Consider the following 9,160-nt stretch of genomic DNA (forward strand, 5'->3'; position numbering starts at 1 on the left):
GTGGACCACCTTGAAGTTAAAGGGTTGGAGTGCCAGATACCAATGGGTGATCTGCGCGTTGGCATCCTTCATGCGGTGGAGCCACTGGAGGGGCGCGTGGTCCGAACAGAGGGTGAAAGGGCGTCCCAACAGGTAGTAACGGAGGGTGAGGACCGCCCACTTGATGGCCAGGCACTCCTTCTCTATGGTGCTGTAGCGCCCCTCACGCACAGATAGCTTTCGACTTATGTACAGCACTGGGCGATCCTCCCCCTCCACCTCCTGGGACAAAACAGCCCCCAGGCCTCTGTCCGATGCGTCCATCTGCAATATAAAAGGGAGAGAAAAGTCAGGGGAATGTAACAGTGGTCCCCCACACAGTGCAGCCTTTACCTCAGAAAAAGCCCCCTGGCATTGCTCCATCCACTGGACCGGATCTGGTGCCCCTTTTTAGTGAGATCAGTCAGCGGGCTGGTGACATCCGAATAATTAGGTATAAACCTACAATAATAGCCAGCCAGCCCCAGGAATTGTCTCACCCCCTTTTTGGTCTTGGGCCTCGGGCAGACCGCAATTGCTGCTGTCTTGTTAATTTGGGGACGCACCTACCCATTGCCCAAGTGGAAGCCCAGATACCGTACTTCCACCCGCCCAATCGCACACTTCTTCGGGTTGGCTGTGAGACCCGCCCGCCTCAGCGACCTAAGGACGGCCCTCAGGTTTTGTAGGTGCTGCAGCCAGTCATTACTATAAATAATGATGTCGTCAAGGTATGTGGCAGCATAGGTGGCGTGGGGGCAGAGGACCCCATCCATCAGCCGCTGAAACGTAGTGGGCGCCCCAAACAGCCCAAAAGGAAGTGTGACAAACTGGTGTAAGTGGAACGGTGTGGAAAAGACCATTTTTTCTTGGGATAATGGAGTCAAGGGGATCTGCCAATAACCCTTTCTCAAATCCAGTGTCGAGTAAAAGTGAGCCGTGCCTAGTCGATCGAGCAACTCATCAATACGAGGCGTTGGGTACGCGTCGTATTTAGACACCGTGTTGACTTTTCTATAGTCAAGTCAAGTCTATTTGTATAGCGCTTTTAATAATAAACATCGTCGCAAAGCAGCTTTACAGAATTTGAACGACTTAAAACATGAGCTAATTTATCCCTAATCTATCCCCAATGAGCAAGCCTGTGGCGACGGTGGCAAGGAAAAACTTCCTCAGACGACATGAGGAAGAAACCTCGAGAGGAACCAGACTCGAAAGGGAACCCATCCTCATTTGGGCAACAACAGACAGCCTGACTATAATATTAACAGTTTTAACATGAGGACAGTTTTGTTGATGTTATAACTCTTCATTGATGGAAACTTGAGTGCAAAACTGTTCATGATAACTTTACTGCAGTCCTAAAGTTAGCAAGACAACTGTAGTCCTCAGCCATAAAAGCATTACTGTAAGAGTCCAGAGCATCCTCCAGGTATAACCCTCAACTGTCCTCATGGGGCCGTCCTTCACAGGAGCGGTGCGATAAAACTCAGACCAGACACAGGGCACCAGGATGGATCAAGCAGGTCCGAGGGGCAGAAGAGGCCAGCATCTCAATCCCAGGACCAACATGTAACTCAGAGGGACAGATTGGGGGGGGGGAAGAGAGAGAGAAAGAAAACACGTTGTTAGGTATGCCCTAAAAATGACAAGTATTAAATCTGTGTGGTAGGCTCGCAGAGATGAGAGTCTTTACATCAGGCATAACACACAACAATGGCATGTTAATATGGTAAAAAAATATATCATGACCTGCTCTGGCTGGTCTACATAGAGTCTACACAGAACCGGACCGACCCGTCGGCCTTGGGTACCAAGACCACCGGGCTGCTCCAGTCACTGTGGGACTCCTCGACGATGCCCATTTCGAGCATGGCCTCGAGTTCTTCCCGAACCACTTTTTTCTTGTGTTCGGGTAGCCTGTAAGGGCGGCTATGCACTACCACCCCCGGGAGCGTCTCAATGTGGTGCTCTATGAGGTCGGTGCAGCCGGGCAGGTGTGAGAACACGTCCGAAAATTTGGTCTGCAACTGGGCAACCTCCGCGAGTTGTGTTGGGGAGAGGTGGTCTCCACAAGGGACCGGAGAGGTACGCGATGCCAATGCTCCCTTTTGAACCTCCAGCCCCAGCTCCGCCTTCTCTGGAACCACCGACACCAATGCCACGGGGACCTCCTCGTTCCAGAGTTTGAGTAGATTGAGGTGGTAAATGTGTAGCGCCCCACCCCTGTCCGTTTGCCTCACCTCGTAGTCGACGTCCCCAACTCGCCATGTGACCTCAAAGGGTCCTTGCCACTTGGCAATTAATTTGGAGCTCGATGTGGGCAACAGTACGAGTACTTTATCTCCCGGTGTGAACTCCCTAAGGCGCATACCCTTGTCATACAGGCGGGTTTGCCGTTCTTGGGCCTGCCACAAATTCTCCTGGGTTAGGTGCATGAGTGTGTGGAGTTTTGTGCGCAGGTCAATAATGTATTGAATTTAATTTTTACTTGGTGAAGGTCTCTCCTCCCAATTTTCTCGCAGCACGTCTAAAATGCTGCGCGGCTTATGCCCATATAACAATTCTAACGGGGAGAACCCCGTGGAGGCTTGTGGGACCTCTCGCACTGCAAACAACAAGGGTTCAAGCCATTTATCCCAATTACGTGTGTCCTCGCTTATGAATTTCTTAATTATATTTTTGAGGGTGCGATTGAATCGTTCGACTAAACCGTCTGTTTGTGGGTGATAAACGTTGGTGCGGATCGGCTTAATACCTAGTAACCCATAAAGTTCATTCAGTGTTCGTGACATAAACGAGGTGCCTTGATCAGTCAGAATCTCTTTCGGGATTCCAACTCGGGAGATAATACGGAAGAGCGCTTCTGCAATACTGTGTGCTGAGATATTGCGAAGAGGCACTGCTTCCGGGTATCACGTTGCATAGTCCACTAGAACTAATATAAAGCGGTACCCTCGTGCTGACCGATCTAATGGCCCGACGAGATCCATCCCAATTCTTTCGGACGGGGTCTCGATTAATGGTAGAGGGCGCAAAGGTACTTTTGGAATGGCCACTGGATTTACTAACTGGCATTTGCGGCACGCCGTACACCACCTATGGACATCGCCGCGAATCCCTGGCCAATAGAACCGGGCCATTATTCGGGCTAGTGTTTTATCCTGCCCTAAGTGTCCAGCCATGAGATTAAAGTGAGCCGCCTGGAATACCAATTCCCGGCGGCTTTTTGGAATCAAGAGCTGCGTGATTTGTTCTTTAGTTTGAGTGTCCTGCGTCACTCGGTATAATCTATCCTTCATAATAGAAAAATAGGGGAAGGACGGGGTGGCGTTTGGCTGGAGCGTTTGACCATCGATTACTCTCACTTGGTCAAACGCATGCCGCAGAGTCTCGTCTCGCGACTGCTCTAACGGGAAATCCGCAAGGGATTCCCTGAGAGAGGGAGGAGGAGCCGGTGGCTCCTCACTCTGCTGCGGAGATGACGTAGACGACTCTGTTACAGCTGCTCCCGCCAAAGCGACACCAGGACCTCCCCTTGCTGAAATACGGCAGGACCCACTCTTTAGTAAATGACTCATTAATTCCCCGAATCTCACCCGATCAGTCCCCAAAATTATCGAGTGGGTGAGGCGAGGATTAACCGCCGCCTTTACTCTAAATTTTTCCCCTCTGAAAAAAATGTGGACTGACACTAAAGGGTAGCTGTGAACATCCCCATGCACACACAACACCTTCACCCCCTGTTCTCCCCCCAATGCCTCGTCTTGCACCAGGCTTTGGTGGATTGAGGTCTGATTACAGCCAGAGTCCACCAAAGCCTGATATGTATCCCCTTGGATACTCACCAGTATGCGATACGCTCCGGCCTGATCGAGGGCGGCTCCTGGCGTGTCGGGAATCCGAACCACCGTGCCCACTTCCATCACCGAGCACTACTGTTGGAGGTGGCCCAGCTCCCCGCAGCGCCAGCAAACCAGCCCGGGCTTTCTTTCTGCACTAGTACTCTGGGGCTCACTCACCTGAGGGGAGGGGAGAGACAGACACGGAAGTGGGAAATGGGAGGACACCGCGGGTGCGGCGGACCGGCTGTGAGGGAGCCGGCCCCGTCTCCGCGGTGGGGGAATGGGGCGAGGACGAGACACAGAAGGGGAGGGGGAGAGAGAGAGTGAGGAGAGAAGTGAAGAGGGGATCTGTGATCCTGCCGCGGGAACAGCCGCCAAATGATCCTCCGCCAATTCGATGGCCTGATCCAGCGACGGTGGGCGATGGCACTGGACCCACTCCGCCATTCTTTTGGGAAGTTGCACGATGAACTGCTCCAGTGCCGCCAGGTCGACGACTCCCTCGGCGTCGCGGTTGTCAGCCCTCAGCCACCACCTGCAGGTGTCCCGGAGTTGCTGGCCAAATGCGAATGGGCAGCCAACCTCCTCTAGGCGCAGAGCGCGGAAGCGCTGATGATGTTGTTTGGGGGTGCGCCCTACACGCTGGAGGACGGCCTAGCGCAGGTCCGCGTAGACCAGCCAGCTGTCGGCGGGGAGCTGTAGCGTGGCCAGCTGCGCCTAGCCCGTTAGCAGGGGGAGGAGGCACGCCGCGCGCTGTTCCACCATCTTCGTTGGGGTGAGGTGGAGTGGGCCCGCAGCGGTGGAGATGGTGGACCCCGCCGACGCGAGGAGGTGCCGGAATGCCTGACGATCTTCCTGTTGCGCCAGCACCAGGGCTTCGAACCGTTGTTCTTGCTCCTTTCGGAGGGCGAGCAGTGCCTGGTGCTGGCTCTGTTGGGCCGTGGTGAGGGCGTGGATCAGGTCTGCGAAGGGGGAGGACTCCATGGGGCTGTTCTCTTCTGTGCTCGGTCCCGGGTTTCGGCACCACTGTAAGCTTCAGAGCGGGTGGATGGAGCACAGAAGGACGGCAGGCCAGAACTGAGTTCCAAAAACTCTTTATTTTTGCACTTTTCAGTGACACACATACACTCTCCCAGCCACACGCATACACACACACACACACAAGACATCTGTTTCGGGAGAGAGCTCCCTTCCTCTGCCCTCTCTCTCCTTATAGGGCGTGATTGCTGGGAAGACACACAAACACAGGTTAATTCACATCAGGTGTAGTGATTCTGCCACTTACCTTCCCTGGCTCCGCCCTCCGGTCACAGACTGATGCTTGACCACGCCCCCACTGCCACAACACCATTAACAAAAGGCTTGACTAAACAGATATGTTTTCAGCCTAGACTTAAACACTGAGACTGTGTCTGATTCCCGAAGACTACTTGGAAGGCTGTTCCATAACTGTGGGGCTTTGTAAGAAAAGGCTCTGCCCCCTGATGTAGGCTTCACTATACGAGGTACCAGCAGATAGCCTACACCTTTTGATCTAAATAGGCGTGGCGGGTCATAGAGGACCAGAAGTTCACTCAGGTACTGTGGTGCGAGACTATTCAGTGCTTTAAAGGTCAATAGTAGTATTTTATAATCAATACGAAATTTGATTGGGAGCCAATGCAGTGTGGTTAAGACAGGGGTGATGTGGTCATATTTTCTAGTTCTAGTAAGGACTCTTGCTATTTTGTTATTTGGTCAATAACAAAAGTTCATCTCAATACTTTGTTATATACCCTTTGTTGGCAATGACAGAGGTCAAACGTTTTCTGTAAGTCTTCACAAGGTTTTCACACACTGTTGCTGGTATTTTGGCCCATTCCTCCATCCAGATCTCCTCTAGAGCAGTGATGTTTTGGGGCTGTTGCTGGGCAACACGGACTTTCAACTCCCTCCAAAGATTTTCTATGGGGTTGAGATCTGGAGACTGGCTAGGCCACTCCAGGACCTTGAAATGCTTCTTACGAAGCCACTCCTTCATTGCCCGGGCGATGTGTTTGGGATCATTGTCATGCTGAAAGACCCAGCCACGTTTCATCTTCAATGCCCTTGCTGATGGAAGGAGGTTTTCACTCAAAATCTCACGATACATGGCCCCATTCATTCTTTCCTTTACACGGATCGGTTGTCCTGGTCCCTTTGCAGAAAAACAGCCCCAAAGCATGATGTTTCCACCCCCATGCTTCACAGTAGGTATGGTGTTCTTTGGATGCAACTCAGCATTCTTTCTCCTCCAAACACGACAAGTTGAGTTTTTACCAAAAAGTTCTATTTTGGTTTCATCTGACCATATGACATTCTCCCAGTCCTCTTCTGGATCATCCAAATGCTCTCTAGCAAACTTCAGACGGGCCTGGACATGTACTAGCTTAAGCAGGGGGACACGTCTGGCACTGCAGGATTTGAGTCCCTGGTGGCGTAGTGTGTTACTGATGGTAGCCTTTGTTACTTTGGTCCCAGCTCTCTGCAGGTCATTCACTAGGTCCCCCCATGTGGTTCTGGGATTTTTGCTCACCGTTCTTGTGATCATTTTGACCCCACGGGGTGAGATCTTGTGTGGAGCCCCAGATCGAGGGAGATTATCAGTGGTCTTGTATGTCTTCCATTTTCTAATAATTGCTCCCACAGTTGATTTCTTCACACCAAGCTGCTTACCTATTGCAGATTCAGTCTTCCCAGCCTGGTGCAGGTCTACAATTTTGTTTCTGGTGTCCTTTGACAGCTCTTTGGTCTTGGCCATAGTGGAGTTTGGAGTGTGACTGTTTGAGGTTGTGGACAGGTGTATTTTATACTGATAACGAGTTCAAACAGGTGCCATTAATACAGGTAATGAGTGGAGGACAGAGGAGCCTCTTAAAGAAGAAGTTACAGGTCTGTGAGAGCCAGAAATCTTACTTGTTTGTAGGTGACCAAATTATTTTACTGAGGAATTTACCAATTAATTCATTAAAAATCCTACAATGTGATTTCCTGGATTCTTTCCCCCCATTCTGTCTCTCATCGTTGAATTGTACCTATGATGAAAAATACAGGCCTCTCTCATCTTTTTAAGTGGGAGAATTTGCACAATTGGTGGCTGACTAAATACTTTTTTGCCCCACTGTAACTGGAGCTTGTTTATGCACTTATTGGAACATCCAGACAGTAAGGCATTACAATAATCCAACCTGGAAGTAATGAAAGTGTGAACTAGTTTTTCCACGTCATGTAGTGACATCAAATTTCTTATCTTAGCAATATTTCTGAGATGAAAGAAAGCTATCCGGGTAATGTTATCAATGTGAGTTTCGAATGAAAGACAGGGGTCAATAATCACTCCGAGGTCTTTTACTGCTGCACGTGAAGAAACAGAAAGGTCATCCAGAGTTACTATGTAATTAGAAAACTTACTTCTAGCTGCATGTGGTCCTAATACAAGTACTTCAGTCTTGTCAGAGTTAAGCAGAAGGAAGTTAATAAGCATCCAGTGTCTAATGCCCTTTACTCATTCCTCAGTTCTATTAAGCTGGTGTCTCTCATCAGGTTTTGCAGAAACATACAACTGTGTGTCATCAGCATAACAGTGGAAACTAATACAATGTTTACAAATAATATCACCCAGAGGTAACATATATAAAGAAAAAAGCAGTGGACCCAAGACAGAACCTTGTGGAACATCAAACTTTACCTCAGTGCATCTAGAAATATCACTGTGGCAGCGGGGGCGTGGTCAAGCGTCGGTCTGTGACCGGAGGGCAGAGTCAGGGAAGGTAAGTGGCAGAATCACTGCACCTGATGTTAATTAATGTGTTTGTGCGTCTTCCCCAGTGACCGTGCCCTATTTAAGGAGAGAGAGTGAGAGCAGAGGGAGCTCTCTCCCCAACCAGACGACTGGAGTGTGTGCGTGTGTGTGTGGCTGAGAGAGTAAAATTTGCACTGAAAAGTGAAAATAAAAGAGTTTTGTGAACTCAGTTCTGGCCTGCCGTCCTTCTGTGCTCCACCCACTCATGCGAACTGCTACAGTGGTGCCGGAACCCGGGACTTGGAGCGCAGAAACAGAAGGACGGCAGGCCAGAACTGAGTTCACAAAACTCTTTTATTTTCACTTTTCAGTGCAAATTTTACTCTCTCAGCCACACACACATGCACACACTCCAGTCGTCTGGTTGGGGAGAGAGCTCCCTCTGCTCTCACTCTCTCTCCTTAAATAGGGCACGGTCACTAGGGAAGACACACAAACACATTAATTAACATCAGGTGCAGTGATTCTGCCACTTACCTTCCCTGACTCTGCCCTCCAGTCACAGAGCGACGCTTGACCACGCCCCCGCTGCTACAATCACCATTTATATCAACATACTGATAGCGATTAGTTAAATAAGAACTGAGCCAGGAGAGGGCCGTTCCCTTAACTCCCACAACATTTTCTAGTCTATCCAGAAGAATGGAATGATCAATGGTATCAAATGCTGCACTAAAGTCAAGCAACACAAGCAGCAAGACACAGCCCTGATCAGACGCCAACAGTAGGTCGTTTACTACTTTAACCAAAGCTGTCTCTGTGCTATGATTAGGTCTAAATCCTGACTGATACATTTAATGGATGTTATTCCTATGTAAATATGAGCATAACTGCTGTGCCACTGCTTTTTCAAGGATCTTGGAGATAAAGGGGAGGTTTGATATTGGCCGATAATTGGACAGCTGACAGGGATCAAGGTCAGGTTTTTTAATCAGGGGTTTGATAACTGCTAGTTTAAAGGATTTGGGTACATAGCCAATCGTAAGAGAAGAATTTATTATTTTTTGAAGCGGTTCAATTACTTCAGGTATTATCTGTTTGAATAGACATGTAGGTAAGGGATCTAGTACACAAGTTGAGGCTTTTGATGCCGAGATTAATGAAAGTAATTCAGTTTCTTTTAGGGGAGTAAAACATTCTAATTGATGATCTGATACAGTTATATTGTTAACTACAGGGTCACTTAAATTGTCTGACCTTAAATTAGTAGTTTGAATTTTTTGTCCGATATTCTCAATTTTGTCATTAAAAAAATTCATGAAATCGTTGCTACTACATACTACTGGTATGCATGTGTCTATAGTGGACTTATTCCTGGTTAATTTTTCTACAGTATTAAATAGGAATCTAGGATTATTTTTGTTATCTTCTATTAGGGAGGAGAGATATGTTGATCTAGCAGCACAAAGAGCTTTTCTATACTTCAGGAAGCTCTCCTTCCACGCTAATTTGAACACTACCAACTTTGTTTGACACC

This window comes from Neoarius graeffei, chromosome 4, assembly GCF_027579695.1.
Source record: "Neoarius graeffei isolate fNeoGra1 chromosome 4, fNeoGra1.pri, whole genome shotgun sequence".
Taxonomy (NCBI): domain Eukaryota; kingdom Metazoa; phylum Chordata; class Actinopteri; order Siluriformes; family Ariidae; genus Neoarius; species Neoarius graeffei.